The 19937-nt window shown below is 40.9% G+C and overlaps 1 long non-coding RNA gene across 1 annotated transcript; it reads right to left on the minus strand.

Moving 5' to 3' along the window:
* Nucleotides 1–6528: 6528 nt before the first annotated feature.
* LOC309360187 lies at nt 6529–11732 on the minus strand. The gene is made up of 2 exons (XR_014163946.1): nt 11530–11732; nt 6529–7205 (listed from the first exon to the last, which is right to left on the minus strand). It is a non-coding gene; the product is annotated as an uncharacterized lncRNA (long non-coding RNA).
* Between the last annotated feature and the right edge of the window lie 8205 nt (nt 11733–19937).

Below are 19937 nucleotides of genomic sequence, written 5' to 3' on the forward strand. Positions count from 1 at the left end.
TGATGAGGCCCTAAGCTACTGAAGGTAATGGGGCCCTTTATACGTCCAGCTGTCCTTTGTCAACAACAAATTGTCTCTGTTTTTTGTGTTGAATATATGCTACATGGTAATTTATAGACCTAATAGGACCTAAAAGGTATCTAAAGCCGTTTGCACATAACAAAATATGTATTTTATCATAGTAATTGTTGAACTGAAATACAATTAAGAAGAAGTATATTCAGGTAGGTAGCCATGTTGATCTGACGCAATCAAAATAAAAAATAAAATAATAAAAAATTGTCCAGTAGCACCTTATAGATCAACTAAGTTTGTTTAGATACCAGATATCTGAAGAAGTGTGCACACACACAAAAGCTTATACCAGAACAAACTTAGTTGGTCTATAAGGTGCTACTGGACAATTAAGAAGTATATTAATAGTGAATTTGGGGGGGGGGCAAGAGAGTGGGGCCCTAAGCTATAGCTTGTTTAGCTTATACAGTGGTACCTCGGGTTACATACGCTTCAGGTTACATACGTTTCAGGTTACAGACTCCGCTAACCCAGAAATATTGCTTTAGGTTAAGAAATTTGCTTCAGGATGAGAACAGAAATTGTGCTCCAGCGGCACAGCAGCAGCAGGAGGCCCCATTAGCTAAAGTGGTGCTTCAGGTTAAGAACAGTTTCAGGTTAAGTACGGACCTCCGGAACGAATTAAGTACTTAACCCGAGGTACCACTGTACTTCTTAGTGGGAGGGAAAGTTCCAAATCTTCCCTGGATTAATGGAATAGGAATGTAATGTTGACAGATGCTCTTTACAGGTGTTTTTCAATTTCAAACATGCATTTTTCACATTTAACATTAGTTTTAAAAGTTCTTCTCAAATGTAAACTACAGCTGTAGCAGTTCTTCATAGAAATAAACATTTTGGAAATAAATAAATGTCTCAGGATGAACTATGGAAGGATAAAAAAGAGGTCACAATTTTCTATAGATTTCTGCTGTACTTATTGCTTTTACTGAATATTAACAATACATGAAGACAAACCAGCTTTTGAAAAGAAACATCAAAAATTTTCAGTCCTGGAGGTCATAGATGAAATTCTTTCAGTCTCATTGAGGAAGGGAGCATCTGAATATTTTGATTCAAGTATGTGACACAACAGATGGTTCATGATTTCAAAGGCAGTTCAAAAAATCAATTTCAGAGCAACTTAAATTCTTCTATATAATCTTGTACAAATACCTTACAAGCAGAAGTTGGAGTTCTGCAAGAAGAAAGAAAAATCAGCTGTTCATCTTGAAGGACTATGTTGAAGGTAAGGTAGCATTAATTTATCTAATTGTTTACCAGCTTAATATAATAATGTGATATAATTGTAATATAATAATCTAATATAATAATCTGATTTGATTAGCTTTCTATTTCATGCTGGGTGAATATAGAGTTTCACTGTGCCTTTTGGTTAATATGTGAACCATGCCCCAAAGTCTTTTTTAATCACATGTTTAATGCTTCAAGGCTGAAGGGACACAGCAGATAGCTAGAAGAAATCAAACTGTACTGATATTAAAAAGGATCATTAAGCTTAGCGTGAGAGAAAGGTCTTGTTTCAGGTTACACTCGGCTATCTTGATTAAAAGTGAAATGTAAGCAAAAGGTATCCAGGAGAAATATTCAAATGCAAGGTGCTCTGAAGAACTGCATTTTGTATATGAAGCATGACAAGTCCTTATTTTCTCTGTGTTTTAAGAATCCCTGATTTATGTACCTTCCCCCCTCCCTCGGTTAAGGCTGAATACTTCATTGATTCATGATAACATTTTAAAGGGGCTGTAACAAGGGACCATTGTTAGTTTTTCATCACATAAGAGTCTGGGATTTATTGCAACAGACTGCCTCATTCCCAAGGGCATAGAAATGATATAGTTGTGTGCCTGCTTATTTTACCACCTCAGGGTCAACAACTGTCTGCAAGAGAAAAATAAATAAATATATAGTGGCCAAAGGAATAAAGATGTACTGCAACCTTATGCCATAAGGTATATTCCTCCACACATCAGTCTGTATAGAATCATAGAGTTGGAAGGGACTCTGAGGGTCATCTGGTCCAACCCTCTGCAGCTGCCCCATACAGGGGTCAAACATGCAACCTTGGTGTTATCAGCACCACATTGTGGTGGCCATTATCGATCCTAGTTACAGGTAGATAGCCATGTTGGTCTGCCGTAGTCAAAACAGAATAAAAAAATTCATTCCAGTAGCACCTTAGAGACCAACTAAGTTTGTTATTGGTATGAGCTTTCGTGTTCATGCACACTTCTTCAGATACCAGATGTGCGTGCACACGAAAGCTCATACCAATAACAAACTTAGTTGGTCTCTAAGGTGCTACTGGAAGGATTTTATTTTATTTTATTATGGATACTGATTGCAGAGCTTTACAAAGCTGCCTTGTACTGAATCAGACTATTGGTCCATCTAGAGTGGCTGGGGAAACCCAGCCAGATGGGCGGGGTATAAATTTATTATTAATATTATTATTATTATTATTATTATTATTATTATTATTATTATTATTATTATTATTATTAAAATTAGTAGAAAGGAACAGACTCACCTTGAACAGCTAAAAGAGGCTCCTGGGAGGCTCTTTGAACATTGCTGGAACAACTCTTGGGTTGGGAAACTGGCTAAAATGTTTTGAAATGTTTTAAATGGTTCTAATTTTGGTTCCTCTGTTTTGTTTTTGTCAGGTTGGTGTTGGTTAAATGTTTACTTAGGGTTGGTGGGTCTAACTGCAAACTGTTTCAGTTTCAGTGTATCTGAAGAAGTGTGCATGCACACAAAAGCTCATACCAAGAACTAACTTAGTTGGTCTTTAAGGTGCTACTGGAAGGAATTTTTTTTGTGCAAACTGTTTGTTATTGTTGTTATTATTGGTTTCTATTGATTTATTGGTTGGTTGGTTTGTTGCTTGTATAGGATATTTTGTTTAATGTTTGATTTTTTGTTGTGTTTTTATATATGTTTTGAGATGCCCAGAGTGGCTGGGGAAACCCGGCCAGATGGGCCGGATATAAATAAAAATTTTTTTATCATTATTATTATTAGTGAACCTTCAATGGCAGTGGAAAAGGTGGAAGAAACATTCATATCATACAGGCATTGTGCCAGTTTGCTAACATTAATTGTTCACACATTCTAACTACATTTTGAATATTTGTATTTTAGGGGGTTCATTTGAAAGGCTCTAAATAACAGAAATTAAAAGCCTATTTTAATCAAGGTTTTTTATTCTGATAAAATTAAAGACTATAAATAACATGTTATTAGGTAGGATGTTGTCCCAATAAGAATAGCTGCCTGGTAATTGCATTAGTCTACCATTCAGCTTTGATTCTGTATCTTAATTTACTGCATACTCACTAGCCTGTGAATTACGGGAGGTGTCATGTGGCTATTCTGTTCAGAGGCGTCCCATATCATAATTTGGAGGGTGGGGAATGATTCCTAAATTGCAAGGGAAATGAAACTATGAATGAGGCACAGTTGGCTGACTTTCCCAGTTTTGGAAACTAGGCAAAAACCACACAGATCCATCTATTAAGGCATCAAAGTTTTATTTTATTTATTTATTGTTTAAGAAATTTCTAAACCACCCGTTACCTAAAATGATCACAGGACAGTTTACAAAAAAAAAATAAACTAATATAGGGACACAATACGTAATAATCAAAATAGTAAAATACCAGTAATTATAATAAATCACACACATAGCACAATTTAAAACACCAAAAAATGACTTAACACATCAGCCTCCAAAAGCACAGAAAAATGCTTTTTACTTTTTTATGCAGCATCTGAAAGAAAACAAAGGCATATTTCACAGACAAAGACACACATGTGCACACACAAATATGCTACAATATAATGAGTGGTACTGTTTCAAGGCTGAGTTCATGGGAGCCAACTCCTAGGGGCCGTGGAGGCTTTGGCTCCTACGATAAAATATTTGAGGGGACTGGGCATCCCCATTCAAATGTTGTGTGTGCACTGCGCCATGTGATCAATTATGCAGGGCGGGGCTTACCTGGGCCCTCACAATATTTTATTCAAGTTGGCATCCCTGGCTGGGTTTACGACTGGGACTCCATGTCAGCCTCCACAAACCTGTCACCCTCCAGATGTTTTGAACCACAACTCCTATCTGCCCCAATCAGCATGAACTGCGCAAACAGAAAATGTTTCCAGTGTAATAACAACAACAACAACAATAATTGTTCCCTGCCCATCTGACTGGGTTGCCCCAGCCACACTGTGTGGCTTCCAAGAAAATATAAAAACACAGTGAGACGTCAAGCATTTGAAAAACAAACCAAAAACCACCCTATACAGGGTTGTCTTCAGATGCCTTCAAAAAGTCATGTAGGTGTTTATCTCCTTGATGGGAGGGCGTTCCAAATGGAGGGTGCTACTACAAAAAGCCCTCTGCCTGGTTCCTTGTAACTTCACTTCTCACAGTGAGGGAACCTCCAGAAGGCCTTCAGAACTCAACCTCAGTGTCTGCACCGAACGATGAGGAAGGGGAAGATTTCCTTCTGGCAGCCCCTCAGACCTCATGGGGTGCCTTTCCAGAGAGAGTTGTGGGACACTGCCATTATGAAGGCAAGTAAACAGAAGATAACAAAGAAAAGAGAGTATTTGCTGCATGTGATTCTACCCTCTGTAATTAAATATTGCTGCAGGTTCTGGCTAATTCATGCAGAGAAGCTCCTTAATGACATGAAACAGTTTCCCCAAACTCAGTCTGGTTAACCATATGATATCAAACAAGAATCATACCTGCCAAGATTTCTAGGGCAATTTCTTACATCCTGATCCTCAGGCTGGACTCAGAGACTTCCATATGCCTTTGGAGCATATTATGTGTTTCAATGTGTGAGGAAAGATATCTAAGAAAAATGAGGAACTAGAAAGTTCATGAGCCTCTTATGGGCTGCTTCACACACATACCCATTTATCCAGGCACAGGCAAACTTGGCCTTCCAGATGTTTTGGGACTACAACTCCCATCATCCCTGACCACTGGGCCTGTTAGCTAAGGATGATGGGAGTTGTAGTCCCAAAACATCTGGAGGGCCGAGTTTGCCTATGCCTGCATTAGTCACTTGATGGCCACCGTATTATCAAGTGCAGGTCTGAAAGTGTGAATGAATGAGAACCAACATTGGTGAAATGCTTGCAGAAGTTCTGCAAGGCAGAACTTGCATAGTACCCTGAATTACCCGAGCCTTATTGTTTTCCAATGGAGCCAATTCACATGTTTAGCTGGAACTCATTAAGCATTAACCAATCAAATGATGAGATTTCAAGTGATATACATCTATGTATGAGCTAATCCTCTGAGTCCTCTTGCTGAAGATGGGACCACTCCTTTCTCACTCAGTTATGTGAGTGGCTCAGATATTTCAACAACAGTCTTTCAAAGGTAATTCTAATAGAAAATCAAACCACATACATTTTCAATGTGTTTACTCAGCAGCATACAGAGGGAACATAAAGATTTCTTTAAAAATCAGCTCATTGCCATTTTCCTCACAGTTTGCCTTGCTTGTTTTCCTATAAGCCTCCAATCCCGGTGCAATTGATAACAGCTGAATTACTGCTTGTAACTGAGTGCATGGTAATGCATGTCTATAGAATCCGACTGCCAAGGCTAGGGGATCAGGCTTCTCAATTGTACAGGGAGCTTAGCATGCAGAGAGCAGGCTCCCTTCTTCAAGAGCTTATGCCCAACATGGCGACTGTGACACCACAAAGAGACTGACAAATTGTGGCTGGGAAGGGGGCTGGATGCTGTTCTTGCCTGAAGATGGCTAAAGTTACACCAAAATTCCACCTGGAACAAAACTTGAGGTGGCTCCAAAGGGTTCTGCTTGAGCCAAACCTCCAAGGAATTTCAAGGGAAGTTTAAAAGTATTTTGGGGAAAAAATAGAGTGGAATTTCTCTGGGGGCTGCCATACATCCTTTTCTGCATTTGTCTTACCTGTACTGTGTAGGGTACACTTTTTGCATTCAGGCAAATGCATTGAGACAGTCATACTGAAGCACTTCAACCCTGTGCAGGTCATATAGAACCGTGTGCAGGTTACCATATTTATTTTAATTTATTTTAGGTATTTATATGCCACCCTATAACAACCAAGTCCTCAGGGTACCTCAGGTTACAGGTTATAACCAAGTGGTACCTCAGGTTACAGACGCTTCAGGTTACAGACACTTCAGGTTACAGACTCTGCTAACCCAGAAATAGTACCTCAGGTTAAGAACTTTGCTTCAGGATGAGAACAGAAATTGCACAGCAGCAGCAGGAGGCCCCATTAGCTAAAGTGGTGCTTCAGGTTAAGAACAGTTTCAAGTTAAGAATGGACCTCCAGAACAAATTAAGTTCTTAACCAGAGGTACCACTGTATTGCAAAATGTTCATTGACACCCAGGTATGTCCAATAACAGAGGGATTATAGAGACATTGCACAATGTAGTTTTGCCTCTCATGTAGAGATGAATTCATTTTTATTGATTTCCACTGGTGCCTATTTTGTGTCTGCTTCCTACACTCCTTTTGTATTTGTCCACATCACAGAGGTAGAACATGTGTTTTCCACACCAAGGACTCAGGTTCAATTCCATCCCTCTTCACCTAAAAGGATCTCTGGCAGGACCAAAAAAAGACTTCCACCTGTGGCCTTGGAAAGTTGCTTTCCAAAAGAGAGTATTTGAGGTGACCCAAAAGCTTTGTCTCTGTTTTGGTTTGTAATGGATACCTGGTGAAAATACTGTCAGGAGCTGACATGTAACCTGCAAAGTTACATTATTCCATGGGTCCATTTTGCCTTGCATTATGCTCCTGCTTAAGCAGTGTGAATCTTGTGATAATATACCTTAGTCATGAGGCCAGATACCACTGGACTTAGTTGTATCTGTGTGGTCTCAGGGGTTTCCTATTGTTATTCTGCTCTTGTTTTAAAAGGAGCGAGGAAGTTCTTTTCTAGCTTCCTGGTGTTTGTGCCTTCAAAGTCTCCCATGACAGCACGGAAAGTATCTAAAATTCTGGAAGGATAATTTTGCTGCAGTTTTCAATTCGTATAGTTTGTTCAATTCTTCCTACCACCAACAACCATCTATTACCAATGCAAGAATGTGCATTGATAAAACACTGCAAAAGAAAAAAAGAACACCAATGAGATTGAGGTATAATTGTACTGACATTCTTTCTGTGCTGTGTATTACTGGTGTGAACACCCATTCTGTTAGTAAAACACAATTCAAAGAGAATCTTGATAGAACTGTACATGCAATCACATGACAACTGCTTTTTACAATGTTTTGTCAATGCACATGTGGTATCAAGAATGTGGGGAGGGCAGAATGAATGCAAGGAATTAAAATTTGTTGCAAACCACAAATGCTCAAGGCTCCCTCTGTTCAAAAATTAGGAAAGAGAGAGTATGTGAAATGTAGAATTCCTAATGCATTTGTTCCACATTGAAATACCAGCTTCTGCTTACAAACTATAATCCTTAGACAAATTTATTGGGGGTAGGATTCAGAAACATTCTAAGCCCTGTATGAAGCTACTGATTTTACTTCAAGTGCAGCTGCACAAATTTTGAGGAATCTTTGTAAAGCTAACAGTATTTACATTTGGTACCAGTTGTAAAACCCCATGTTTTCTCAAGTTAAGTTATATACCACTGCAACATAGTTCTGAAATTGGTAGGTCTGAGTAGGGTAAAGATCAACTGGAAAAGGGATCTGGTAAACTTCTGTCCCATTGGAAATGTTCAGAGGAGTAAATTCTGCAATAGAAACTAGGTTGAAGCATCATGGAATCATAAAGCTGGATGGGACCAAATTGACAGCTACCTGAAATGCCTGAAGATGCAAAATATCAGCTGCTACTGTATCCCTGATACAACAAATCTCCAGTTAAGAATTTCCAATGAAGGAGAGTCGGCCACCTTCTAAGGCAATCTGGTCTTCCCAATGTTTGGTCTAAATCCCTATTGTTGTAATTAATAACAATATAAATCTTTACAGTAGTACCTCGGGTTACATACGCTTCAGGTTACATACGCTTCAGGTTACAGACTCCGCTAGCCCAGAAATAGTGCTTCAGGTTAAGAACTTTGCTTCAGGATGAGAACAGAAATCGTGCTGCAGCAGTGCGGCGGCAGCAGAAAGCCCCATTAGCTAAAGTGGTGCTTCAGGTTAAGAGCAGTTTCAGGTTAAGTACAGACTTCCAGAATGAATTAAGTACTTAACCCGAGGTACCACTGTATTTTGGTCCAAGGACCCATAGAACAATTTCAGAATTTGTAATTTGAATCTATTAGTTCAGGTCTTACCCTCTGGAGGAACTGAAAACATTTCCCCTGATCATCTATGCCAGTAGCAGAGAATGAGCTGCCCTTCAAATGTTGCTGGACTACAGTTCCCATCCCTGACTATTACCCATGCTGGCTGCAGCTGATGAGAGTTGGAGTTTAGTTCTCCATTCCAGAGATATGTGGCAGTCCTTCAAAAAATTGAAGATGGCTATCATGTTGCCTCTTAACCATCTTTTTCAGGCTAAACATATCCTATTTCTAGTACTTCATAAGACATGGTCTCTAGAGCCCTCATCTTCTCTATCTCCTTCCTCTGGGCACATTCTGGAGCTTGTGTAATCTTTATAAGGGATATCTGGGATATTTATTTTCATGCACACACAACCTACTTGCATCAAAGAAGTTCAGAGCCTCCTCCTCCTCAAGTTTCAACACTAACACCCACCCCCTGCAATTATCACATCTCACATACCTTCCAGCTCTTTGACATTAACACAGGAACCGAAGATGGTTGTTAAGTAAAGTTTAACAGGGGAAAAGGTTCAAAATTATAATTTAAAATGTGTGCAACTGGCATTTTGAAAACAGAAGGTTCCCTACTATAGCCTGGTAATACTGAGTCTGTGTTCTTTGAAATATGACAATTAATGGGACTACATTCACAAATGCCTCTCCCCTCCCCATAAGAGTCCCCAGGATTGTCATGAAAATGAACCAATTTTGAGCTATTTTCTGCTCACATTTGAGACCTTCACCATAAAAATCAGACACTGACCTGGCACTCTGTTCACGGTCATGTGAATTATACTACCCTTCCATCCTACACTGACCTTTTCCCAGCTGTATAATTTGATGGGGTGGTGGCTACTCCTCCTGCCTCTTTTATAGCTTCTTCATACCAAGGGTATAGAGTGGGCAAAGGAGGGGCCAGCCGGTTGCAACAGAGAACACAGGAATAAAGCTTTCAGTCTCCAACATTTCAAAGCCGGCTCTGCATTAGATGAGGAACAATCCTTTTTTCTCAAAAAGATAAGGGTCTGTTCCTTCGTTTCTCTGGTTGCATTACTAATTTGTAGCAAATCAGGGGCCCAACAGGTAGGCTGCATTGGGCATGCAGATTTTGTACTGAATACAAGGGAGACACACTACCCTGCCACTACGGTTCTTTGGTGTGCTGGTCCCGGGGGGCTAAACAAGAGGCGAGGTCTGAGTCCAGTCCAAGGTTGATGGTGCAGTATGGAGGCTGTCCATTAAAGCTGTAGCTGGGTCCAAGGCAGGGGGTCAGGAACTCTGGCAGACGTGCAGGCAGGAACAGGCTAGCAACAATGCTGCTCCCACAACCTGGGACTGGGGCTGACTGGCTTTTATCTGCCCCGAGGCATAGGGCGGTCCCGGTCCACAGGTGACTCGCCTCTCCTGGCCTGGAGGCGAGCACTCCTCCTGCGGGAACTTAGTTCCCTCCGCTTCTCTGCCCTGAGCCTCTGCAGCTCAGGAGAGGCTGGAGGGTTACCAGACCCAGAGGCAACCTCCTCTTCCCCTGACAGGGCTGAGAGTGGAGCACCTGCAGGCAATGGGTCCTCCATAATCTCAGGGGCCAGAGCAGACTCAGCTGGTGCCTGCACCTGAGGATCCAGCACAGGTGAGGACCCTTCAGGCTCAAGCCCCAGCCCCGGCCCAGCTGGTTCTGGAGGCGGGGACTCCAGTGCAGGCTGGGATTCCTCAGGTTTAGCCTCTTGAGTCCAAATCCCAGGCCATCACATTTGGCAGCCATGAGGGAGAGAAGCCCCTGCTCTGGTTGGTGGAGATATTTTTTCATTTGACTGGCTTTTGTTTCATAAGCTCAGTGGCGTAGGAAGGGGTGGTGGTGGGTGTGGGTCGCCCCAGGAATTATCACTGAGGGGGGAGATAAAATGGCAAAGATATGTGTTTTTAAAATAAAATAAAATTGGGCTTACAACACTTTTTTGAAAGAAATAATATTATTGAAAACAAGTTTAATAACTTTGTCTGACAATTAATTAACCTCAGCAAGTCAACATAATACGTATTGGAACTTTTTAGTTCAGTCAACAAATGCAACAAAACGCGGCTGAACTTGGCGCTGTGTAGTGGAGAACGTATGGATAAGGAAGGAAAAGGGGTGTTTCTTTCCGCTGATTTGCCGAAGTCTGTCTCTGCAGTTTGTACTCGAGCAAGACGTAAGCAACCAGTGACTCATCATCACTCATCCCACAACCAATCCTATCTGCTGCCGTGCCGGTTAGTCACCCCATGTCATTCTGTTGAGTTAGTTGTGCTGAATTTATTTTTGTTACATTTTTTATTTCATTGATTCATTGTGATCATCCTCTTCTCTATAATATTGAGTTTGGTAGGTAACATAAACATTATGTGCATGCTATTTGTTTGTATTTGTACATTAAGCCAAAGCTGCAAAATTCAGTAAAAAAAATTCATTCATAAGACATTCACATCGCGAAAAAAGGTTTTAAGTGCTTATGCTCACAGTGTTAAGTAAATAAACCAGAAAATAACACTTGCAACTGTATCTTATTTTTCCTTCTTTAAATAATTTCAGGGGGGGGGGGTTGACAAGAAATTTTTCGCACCGGGTACCACCTGACCTTGCTACGCCACTGCATAAGCTCACTTGTAAATATACTGTCGTTTGTTTTAGCTGGTTGTTTTTATCCAGTTTATTGGCACCTTACCTGTCTGTGTTTATGTTTGTTTCTTTTTTCTACTCCATATTGTATTACGTAATTGCTGTTAACTGCCATGAGCATCATTTGAAAGGTACGTAGTAGGGCTGTGCACAGTCCCCTCAAATTGCCACGTGGCTCCAATTGTGGGGGTGGAGTGGGTTCAGGTTAGCATTGGAACTACCACCCCACCTGACACCAGATCAGCTGCTTGATAGGTCCAATGCCCTCAGAAGTGTTTCAGAGAGGAGATTTTCTATGGCAGCCCTTAAGTTGTGGAATTTATCTCCCACAGATAGGTGCCTAACACTTTCATTATGTAATTTTCATCATATGCCGAAAACAACCTATTGCCTTTGACACCTGAGATATATATTTTAGGACCTATCCTATTACCTTGACTGAATCTTTTAAAACTGCTTTTAATATTTAAATTGTTGCAACCTACCCTGAGATCTCATGGTGAAAGGGAGGGAAGAAATGAACTAAATAGTAGTAGTAAGTGGCAGTGACAGAATCCATGCAGCCAGTAGTGAGAGGAATGGGATCCACCTGATCCTGAGCTGGTTCCACTGTATTAGGCCTCATCTAGGCTTGATTATTACACTAGCTCCATATTGGCGCAGAGATTATCCTGCTCATCCAACTTGCACCCTGGCCAGCAAAGTCTGCATTTATCTCATTCAGAAGACTTACCTATGATTGAGTAACAATTGGTTACTATGGAAACACATCACCTGAATATCCCAGGCTATTAACACTCCTTTGTCAAGTCCAAAATTTCTACCTAGGCTTTGCCTTAAGCCAGGCATAGGCAACCTTTGGCCCTCCAGATGTTTTGGCCTACAACTCCCATGATCCCTAGCTACCAGTACCAGTGGTCAGGGATGTTGGGAATTATAGTCCAAAACAGCTGGAGGGCCAAAGGTTGCCTATGCTTGCCTTAAGCTTTCCCTCAGTCATAGTCCTATTCACAGAACATTATAAAATGGATTGATTAATTCTACTCCCCTCCACACCCAAGAAACAATCATTTAGTCTTCACTGAGGTACAAGAGAGGCTATCCTAACCTTGGGATCTTTATATGCCATCAAGTCCTTCATTTAAGGCTTTGAGCACTCCTCTGATCCAAAGCATAAGAAAAATGAATAAATGCATTAGTTAGCTGTCATTCGTTTCTGTGTTCTAGTGCTTAGTGTTGACATTTACCTTTGTGTTTTCCTTCCCCACCCCCATTTTCAGCCTGGCATAATATCCTGGGGAAATTGCACACTTGTCAGATCACCTGATTAAGAGCTCCGTTTTCATTACTATAAAAACCAACATGCTTGCCGAATCATTAAGGAGCAGATTGGTCAGTAATAATAATCAGTATCCTGCTATAAATACAGCTCAGTATGTTTAATGAGGTAGCCTACTCAAATACTAAAGATTTTAATACAGGCATTACTGGAGCTGTATTAGCTTGAGCAAGTAATGCCATTATGCCCCTTTAAAGGGTTTAATTTCAACTGTTAACTCATTGTCAGAAAACCTGAGTTAAAACCTCACAGAATCCCTGGATTATCAAAATGATTTCTCTGTAGTAATAGGGTTGAGATCTTTCATCTGCCTTGTGTCTTTAAATCAGGTGTGTCCATCTTGTGACATACCAAGGCAAATATATTGAGTTCCCTCAATATGTGTTGTGGTTTCTCAGGTGCTTGATAGTCCCATAGATTTCCTTTTGTGTTAGCAATCCCAGGCAGACACTAGTAATAATGATGCTGATGATGATAATCCACAATGTTTATCAAGTCCTGGATAGATTGCCAGTTTAGGTCCATTTTAGCAGGTCTCAAGTCTTTTAGGCCTGTTTCCTTCCCATTCCTCCCCCCCCCCATCAACTAATGTATGTTGATAGCTTAATCTAAAATGAAGGCAGGCTGCTTAGTTATTGAACAAGGTTTGCATTTAGGAATTATTCTAACTGGATTTTCTGTTTGTATTTGGCCATTTTGATAACAAAAACAACAGTCACGGGCCAATTATTCTGTGATGTGATGGGAAGTTGTAACAGTGTTGGCAACAGAGAATATGTCTTTTTGTGCAATTCAGGTATTCTTGGGCTCTGTAGTGCCACTTGGCACCCATGGATGTCCCTGCTGTTGCTGGATATTTAAAAAAAAGTTTTCTTCAGTACCCCTCTTTCTCTTTAACTCTACCTCAAATGGCACTGGGCTACCTGGAAAATGAAATGCAGACTTCTAGCTGTGCCACTCTCTTCCTTTTCCAAGAATATCTCTGAGTCCCATAGACATTTCACTCAGGAAAGGAAAGGAGGAGGAGGCAGCTGGATGCTGGTGCTTGGTCTTCCAGGTGCCTGCTAAAGCTGACTCGACTGCTGCCTGGTAAGTGTGGAAGATGGAGGACTGGAGTAATATAGGTGGGGACAACTTTAGGTGGTATTTTACCTGATATTCTGGGGTCCTACTTTAAGTGTTTATATGCTTCTGCATTGCCCATTTTTAAGAAGTGGTGTAGGTGGTTTTTGTCTTTGGGGTGATGTTTTGCATGTTTCTTGGAGTATATGCATTACTGGCTTTGGGGTGTGTGTGGATGGTTTAAATTTTTGTGACTTTTTGGACTTTTTGTCTACTATGTACCTTTCCTCTGAGCATCCACAGTTTTCCTTCTGTGAAATGTGTTTTCCTGTTGTGTTTTGTGAGGGCAAATGTGTGACTTGGTACTCGGTGTTCAATTCTGACTTTTGTACTCAGTTTCTTGGGAGGTTATTTGGCCTTGGTGCTGAGGAAGTTCCCCTTGGCAGCCATTTTGTGACCAGGAAGACTTTTCCATGGCAGCCAATGTGCAGTGATGCCACAAGTTTCTCAGATTTCCAGACCCAGAAACTTTGAGGGATGGGGGCTTTTCTGTTTAGTCAAATGTTAAGCCACCTAGTTAAAGCATGTTTTTTCTTTTTATAAAAGAGAATTGCTCTTATTCAAGATTACCTGTAGTTATAATAATTTATACTTCCGTTTCTTTCATAGGGTTTTCCTGTAGCACTCCAATTCCTTAAAGTGGTCTTGGTGAGCCTTTAAGAGCAATCCTGTGCATGGTTACTCCGAATTAAGTCCTGCTGACAGGAATTCAAAGTCAAGGCAAATAATTCACTTTACTTAAACCCTATGCTGACTTCCCAAATGACCTGTTTGCTTCTTTCATATATTATGTTACAGCCAGTTGGGCAGGGTATAAATAGAACAACAACAATTACAAGTGATGTGCCACTATGTGTCCTCACCTTCATTTGAAAGATATGAAGTGCAACTACGCAACTCTTCACACAGAGATGTGGTGCTTGTTGCCTTCTAGATGTTGTTGGACTCCTCCAGCTCCCATCATTCTTCACCCTTAGCCATGATGGCTTGGACTGATGGGAATTGGAGTCTAACAACACCTGGAGGGCCACGGGTCCCCCCCCCCCATCATTGATTTAACGCACTGAGAACAAACAGCGCAAACCTCTCAGCTGTGCTGAACATTCTCCTGGAATGTGAAGTACTTTAACAGTAACACTATGAAACCCATGATGCAACTGGATTTTGATCGCACAATGGTTACAGTGTGATGGAGAGCAGCACAAATGGACTCAGACATCCGGCTCACTAAAAGGAAATCAGAATTGACAACTGTGATGGAGGACAACAGAAATGGCATCAGGTACAATCCAGCAGGACAAATGAATTTTCAGTAGTAATCCATGGTTCTGAGTCATTTGAATAGACTACAGACCAAATTCCTCTCTAGGATTCCACATCTCCAATGAAAAACCCATAATAGAAAGCCCCTGAATAAAGAGCTGCAGCTTTGAAAAAAAGCAAATGCTGAAAGGCCCTGGAGTGCTGTTGGAAGACCCTATTATAGAGAAGGAAGTGCAAAGACTAATCATAACTCTTGTCACTTTCATAGGATTGGTCAAATATGATACAGAGGAGCTCAGCAAAGCAATTGAGAAGTGACTGTCCAAATGACACTATAAGAAGTGTTGGTTCAAATGACCTTGTCACTTTCTCTGAGCATCTTTTGCTCTTATTATATATTGCTGTGTAAGAGAGAGATAGCAATGAGCTCTCATCCTTATTTGAAGGGGTATAAAGTATTTTTGACTCTTAACACTGAAGTATATAGACCATAATAGGGACGGACAAGCCTGTCAATTCTGGTTGTCTTTGTTTCTCATGTTTCCAATCTTAAGTCTGCTCTCTACATTTTTGCAATGATGAAAATTCATCAATATTTTAGAGCATTTTTTCCCTAAATTCATTTCTGCAGGGGTTTTTTTTTCTGGGGGTACGCATAGCCATAAACATTTTGTGAATCTAAGTTTGGTCTCATTGAGGGGTAGTATTTCAATATTAATAGGAAAATGAGAGTACCCCTAAACATTTTTAGAAAAAAGTGCTGCATTTTTGTATGCAGTTTTGCCCTATATACAAATATTTGTAAGCATTTCCCCCTAATATAATGCATTTCCGTATGTTATTTTGCTGATATGTGCATTCATATGGACACTTTGCACTACTAAATGCATTTTTGGTAGACTTTGTCTTGACTAAAAAACTGCATTGCAAAATTTGGAAAAGTGCTGTAGTCCAAGGTTTATCTTGTGTCCACTTAGACCAGGACCATTAGTGTGGTGACACCTGCCCTTCGAAACAGACCCCGAAACAACATCAAGCAGGCATCTAGAATATTGACATTTAGGCAGCTGTTCACCCGGGTTTTCCCTAAGGAGTGATCCAACTATGCTTATGCATTAATTTGATCTACTGATTTGTGATGTATTTTCTATTGATCACTATAATTTTACTGTTGATTTTATCTTGTTCACCACCATGTTGGCAGTGCAGGGGGGGTTTTCCCCACCCAAAATAAATATGCAGGGAAGGCTAAGCTTTCATCCAGTGACATGCAGTGAATTATTATTATTTTTTGTAGGGGAACAATTAGGACCACAATTAGGGCCACAGGTGCTAACTTGTGATGGTGATTTTGTGTGTGGGGGGGTGGCATCTTGATGTCCTGATGTTGTGTGTGAGAGTGTTGTGCCTTCCTTGCTAAGCTGTGCAGAAACTCACTGGGCTTTGGGAATGGGGCGCCAGGGCTCTGACAGGATGCTGGAGCCCTGCTGCCTCCTTCCCAAAGCCAGGCGGGTGGCGGGAGGGCTCTTGGACGCATTGAAGCATCACACATCTCCCTCCTGACAGACTGCATACCACTGCTTTCAACATCCCTGGTCATTGCCATGTTGACTGGGGCTGTATCTAGACAGTCACAGGTTAGATACCCCTGCCACAGAATTGTCTGGCATAGGAAAATCAAAGGAAAATATAGGGAGCTCTGTGTAGAATTGTTTTCAGGAAATGATGTTATGAAAATTCACACACACACACACAGCCTTATAAATGTGGAACGGGGGGGGGGGGAAGATTGGTTACCACTGATGAAAAGATACGTCCCGAGATGCGTTAAAATACTGCTTAGCAACTGGAACATTAGATTTGAACAAATTTGCTAGTTAAACATGCATATTCAAGGGTGGTTTTTGATAGCTGTAGGTACTGCCTAATGCCAGCAAGCCATATAGCTGCTTTAGAGAAATCCCTGGTACCCTTGTGATTTAGAATAGTGATAGAAATAGGAGATAAAGACTTAGCTTTGATATACAAGCCTATTTAAATCTCTGAGGTGAGACACTGAGATAAGGCCTAGCCATCCAAAACTGCTTGAACAGGACCATTAAGCAGAAGCCGTAATAGCTTAGAATAGGCTCTTGTACTATCCAAGGAAATTGTAGTGGGTGTGCCTGAAAGATCGGCTCAGTTATTTTGAGGCATAGGCACAATATGGGACAGAGAAAGCATTTTATGAAAGTTTGTAGAACTTGCTAAGTTTGGCAGCAAGAAAATGTCTGAGAGGGGAGAGGTGCCCAGGTACCCAATCCTAGTAGATATGTGCTGGTGGCCCCTCATCAGATACAAATGGTTAATCTGCAAGGGTGAATAACTTTCCCCATATTATTCAACATAGCACTTGTTCCATCAGTGCAAGCATTTCAGCTTGCCAGATGGAATGATCCATCTCTCCTCCTGTTCTGGGGATTCTTGTGATACCCCTCCCCCACAGAGCTAATTTGAGGGGTGCAATGAGGAGGGGGACCCAGTTGTGCTAGTGGAAGTCTATGTGTGGGCATCCACTAGTGAAATTCCTTAGCTGAATCCAGATCCTTGCATCCTGCTGACAGGCTTCGCAGATACATCTGGTTGGCCACTGAGGGGAATAGGGTGCTGGACTAGATAGGCCTTTCGCCTGTTCCAGCAGGACTCTTCTACTGTTCTTTACATTCTTAACTCTTGGGAAAACATATGAGGTCTCTCCCAATTCCAAATTGAGCCGAGGTAAGATTCCCCACCAAAATGACATAACAGGGTGGACTGAGGTGCCCAGATGTACGTCTAATCGTCTTCACAACTTTGATGAGAAACACCTTCAAAAGCCACCCTCACTCTGCTGAGAACCAGTCTCCACAACATTCACTTCCTAATAAAGAGCCTTTTGTGAAAGCCCTTAAGCGTATTATATTGCTAGATCTTACTTTTTTTCTTCTTTCTGGCATTGACAATTACCTTGCAGTAAGCAACTTTATTCCTTTGGCTTACTAACTATATTTCTGAAATCAAGAAGCAGCGATAAATTGCCAATAAAATGTACAATTCTGCTTTAAGAAGAAAACCACAAACAAGCCAATACTACACTGCAGCATATTTTGCAGCCCAGTGCATCAGGTTTCTTATTGTCAAGCGAATGTTCCCTGTTATAGATTGCAGCACTATAGTTCTTTCCCAGCACATTCTAAAACTTCTTTAAGCTGATGTGCCTTAAAACACTTCCAGTCCTTGGTGGGATTTATGTGGAAGATAAAGTTTGTTGGTTTTATGCAGAGGTACTTTTAACTTGCTTTGCCATGCTGGAAGTGCATTCAGACTTTGCCCTAGAATGTCTATCTAGAAAAAGCAGAGGCCTACAAAGCCTTTAAGCATTCCCCAGACAATCCTATTCCTCATATGTGGATACAGGGCAGTGGGCAAATTAAGTCCTGTGGATCCATGCAGACCCAGAGTTCATAATGACACCAGCCTCAGGCTGTATTCATATATATTATTTTATTCAGACCTTTCATAATACAGTGGTACCTTAGGTTACAGATGCTCCAGGTTACAGACTCTTCAGGTTACAGACTCCGCTAACCCAGAAATAGTACCTCGGGTTAAGAAATTTGCTTCAGGATGAGAACAGAAATCGCATGGCGGTGGCATGGCGGCAGCGGGAGGTCCCATTAGCTAAAGTGGTACCTCAGGTTAAGAACAGTTTCAGGTTAAGAACGAACGCCCAGAACGAATTAAGTTCTTAACCCGAGGTACCACTATATGTTACAAAAGCAAAACAAACTAATCTGAACAACAATAAAAACAAAGAAGAAAAAAGAAGGATATGAAGTCCTCTTTCACAGGTAAATCTTAAATTGTCCCATGCAAAGAGAGCTGAACCCTCCCAGGTCTAACCTGGGAGTTTCCCTTTCTTCTCCCATCCTCCCACCCTGGAAGATCTTCTCTTCCCTGCATCTCATACAAGGTCCTTCATCAACTATCTGTCATCTTCGTCTCTCAGGCTGCATTCTCAGACTCTCCAAGTGTCCCTATTTTGCAGGGACATCCCTGATTTAGAGAAGCCATCCCAATTTATTATTTGATCCCAGAATGTCTCACTTTTCCTTAGGATGTCCCTATTTTCATTGGAGAAATGTTGGAAAGTATGGAGACCACGGAACCATCTGAAGGCAATCCTATATAGGGAGGTTTCTTATGTTTAATGTTTTATTATGTTTTTATATATGTTGGAAGCTGCCCAGAGTACTGGGGCAACCTAGTAAGAAGTGTGGGGTATAAATAGTAAAATTATCATTATGGAATGGGATGTCCTTATTTTCATCGGTGAAATGTTCGAAGGTATGCATTCTAGAACTTTGGGTTTGCAGTTTGGATTTCTCTTGTTTTTATGAGCCGATCCTGTTGTCTGCTTCTTCCTTCAGTTTTTCTCCCTGCCTTTGTTCCAAGAATTGCCAAACTCCAGCATATTCCTGCCCCTCGATTGATTCCTAAGCCATGATGCATTGACATTCCTATTCCATCAGCTTCACCCAGACAAGCAATGCTCGGTGGACTTTTCTCCAAACTCAGCATCCCATTTCTAGAGCCGTAATCTTGTTTCTATTCCCATAAATCCCAGATTTAGGAAGAAGTTGCCAGCAGTCCCAGCTTAAAGGAAGGCTGTGTTTCTTTCTACTTATAGCTCATACTTGATTCTTTTCTTTTTAAGTGCTTTCAGGCTCTGCCTGCTGCAAATGAAGTGGCTGCATATTGAGAGAATAAATTGTCTCTTCAGACACCACAATTATTTCATGTGTAAAAAGGAAATGGGTTCTTTTTCTGCAAATGTCTGCAGTGTTGACAGCAATGTTCCAACCACCCATTCAGTATCAAAAAAGCAGACAAAGTCTCCTTAGGCATGTTCACACTGCAAGTTTTAAACTGACCAGGTAACAATCAGGAACTCATTTTACGATGATAAGTACTTATAATGGGAAAACACAAACAAGAACTATTGTAGTTATCCCAGAGTGGCATTTTCATCATCACCATATTTCTATCCATATATTTTCCCTTTGTGATTCTGCTGCCTGGTTCTCTTTTTAGTCACTATCTTAATAAAAAATAGAAGTAGAAAATGACAAAATTATCCTTTTCCTTTGT

This window comes from Podarcis melisellensis (genome assembly GCF_964234715.1).
Source record: "Podarcis melisellensis genome assembly, chromosome: 2".
Taxonomy (NCBI): Eukaryota; Metazoa; Chordata; class Lepidosauria; order Squamata; family Lacertidae; genus Podarcis; species Podarcis melisellensis.